Source organism: Solanum pennellii, chromosome 3, assembly GCF_001406875.1.
Source record: "Solanum pennellii chromosome 3, SPENNV200".
In the NCBI taxonomy this organism is placed as follows: Eukaryota; Viridiplantae; Streptophyta; class Magnoliopsida; order Solanales; family Solanaceae; genus Solanum; species Solanum pennellii.
In genome coordinates, this window is record NC_028639.1 from 31,378,593 (window position 1) to 31,381,498 (window position 2,906).

Consider the following 2,906-nt stretch of genomic DNA (forward strand, 5'->3'; position numbering starts at 1 on the left):
ATATATATATATATATATATATTACATAATTATGTATATAATTAGCATATTTTATTTTTATTCAAAAATCATCTCAAAAAGATTTTAGTTTTAGTAAAATATTTAGACAACTAGCGCGGTTTAAATAATAATTTATATTTTTTAGTTAATTAATTTATAAAGAAATAATTATTTTATTTTCATTAAGATTATGAAGCTCTTTAATTAGTTTATATTAATTCATTACCCAATCCCTTAAACCCATTTGACACTAAATTAGGGCTTTGCTTCAGCATTCCCAACTTTCAGCCCACTTCTTTATACAATACCCAACCCACCTTTCAATATCCAACTCATTCCAACCCCATCATTCCAACCCCATTAACAATACATTATAGCAAGCAAACGAGCCTACCTCTTTCTTTTTCGTTTTCAAGCGACAAAACCTAGTCTAGAAACGCGATCCATCAATTCCAGCGACCCAAATTGCGAGCTAGCGCCCAGCAGTCTATGTCACTCGCGCGTGTCTATCTCCGTAAAAGGATCGTTGTCGCATTTTCCAGGTGTTATCATCTTGGTGCCCTGCTTGTCCTTATTCAAGATCGGACGACTCCCTTCATTTTCCCGTTGGAAATTGGTACTCGTTCTTAGCTGAAAACCTTATCCTTCATTTCGAATTTAAATCTGTTGAAATTTCATCCCGAATTTTTCCACTATTTTCTGCCATAATTTAATTCTATAAATACCTTCATCTTTCTCTTTGTGAAGGGGGAAAAAAAGAGTGAGAGGGTTACGAAAATGGGAAAAAGTAGAGAAAATTATTAGTCATATACATTTATATATGAATACTTAAAAAAGAGGTTTAAAAATAGATTGAAAAATCCAGATTTTACTCCCTCTGTTTACTGGTTTGCTTCTGTTTTCTTTATCGAACTTCTCGGAGTTTTGTTTCGCTGGTGGAAGCTTGTTGTCTCTTCTCATTCTGTCTCGGTTAAGTTGCCCGAAAAAAGGTAATAGTTCCTTCTTCACTTACGTTAATCGTTATGTTATGTGTTGAACTTATCTCGGTTAGAAAATCTAAACATTTAAATGTGCATTTACTTTTCCTTGCACAGTGAAGTCATTTAGCTGAATTATGCTTAATATGCTAGTGCAGTGGTCTCTCTCTGGTTATTTTAATGAAGTTGAAGCATTATTCCTTTACAACTGTAACATATCAGTGGATTAGGATGTTTAAGTGGTCCATTTTAATAGGCTTATGATGTATTAATGTATATCTTCTATGTGTATATGATTATATCATAAGTTATGACTATCATTTTACTTTTCTATAGTATGTAGCTTGAAGAACAGACTCAAGCATGCTTAAAATCATTAATTGTCATATTCTTCTATAAGTTCTTTTTTATGCTATGAGTGTAGTCTTCAAATCAAAGTTTGTAATGTGGGTTCTTCATTTTTCTTATATGTTCAACTTCCTAGAATAATGGAAATAAATGTTTTATATTTTAAACAAGTTGTTTAGTAGATTAAAGGGTTGGCTTTGTTAATGATAAGTTTTAGTGTTACTTCTTGTTTATATTGAGATCCTTCATTGCTCTTAATACTATTTAGTTATGCTACTTGATTGTTTAAACCACATCTTTGCTAGATGTTGACGAAATTGAGCCTAACTAATTTTTTTATTTCGTTTTTGTTGCATGTGATACCACCCAATCCTCTTGGACTCCAATCTTCTTCACTCATATTCCGGAGGGGCCATAAAGGCCCCAAATCCCCTTTTTCCTTCGAGTCAGCCCCCTCGGCAAGCTGCAAAAATGATGTACATGTTGAGGTCGAGGAATGTAGGCTGGAAATTAATATTGCAGGTCTCAGAAAAGCCCAAAAGAAGGTAGTATATATGAAGTATATAATTGTATACACAAGTATACACAGAAAGAATCGTTAAATATGGGTCTGAACTGACAAAACAGGTGGTGGAAGTCTGAAATGGGCAGCGTACATTCAGCATACATCCCAATATACAAGAAAACGAGTTGAAATATGTATCGTATACATCATATATGTTTGGTGAACACACATATTTTAAGTGTGGAAAAGAAGGAATATAGGCCAAAAACCCAAAAAGGAAATTTCCAGCAGGTCCATTAGCAGGAAATTGTGCCAAAGGCCCAAAATCGGCATCTCCCTCCTCCCTATTTATTTGTTATTATATTGACTAACATTACTTGATTGATTTTGGTTAATTTAATTATATTTCCAAGATAGCTATTTCTCTTTATATTCAAAAACACAAATATTAATTTATTTTGTTACTTTCTTTTTTTTATTTTAATTGGTCTTGTCAACACTTATAAATTATTTTCTTTTAAGAAATTCCCCCCTATTTCTTTTCCCCTCAAGATAATAGAATAATAAATTAAATAAAATAAATAAATTTTTTTTTGATATACTTAACTTAGTAAAAATTTGAAAATCATTGAAAAGTCATTTTTAGTCAAATCGTCGGTCAACCACGAGTTAGTGGGCATTCCGAGTGCCTAACACCTTTTAGGAATGTATATTGAACTTCAAACCATCTTTCAGTCGATTTTTATCTGTCTTAAATCTTTTGAAAAATAATAGTCAGTTTTCTTGATTTTTACTAAAAAATCAAGTGGCGACTCTGTTAATTTGGAAAGTCGATTTTTCTTAAATCATAAGATTAATTAATTTTTGGAAACTTAGTCATTTTTTCTATTTTACTATCATATATTTTAAGTAAAACAGAAATGACGATTCCGTTGGAGATTTATTAAGTCCTAACCATGAGATTTGACTGTTTGACTAATTTTTATTAATGTTAAAATGATGTTTGTGCCGAATATGTTTAAATTTTCATAAACTGTCATTACATTTCATGACATATTCTGATATATATATATATA

At 31.2% G+C, this 2,906-nt stretch overlaps 1 long non-coding RNA gene across 1 annotated transcript; it reads left to right on the plus strand.

The window, feature by feature from the left end:
• Positions 1-367: 367 nt before the first annotated feature.
• LOC107012213 lies at positions 368-2,286 on the plus strand. Its single transcript, XR_001456007.2, has 2 exons — positions 368-1,870; positions 1,953-2,286. It is a non-coding gene; the product is annotated as an uncharacterized LOC107012213 (long non-coding RNA).
• The last annotated feature ends 620 nt before the right edge of the window (positions 2,287-2,906 follow it).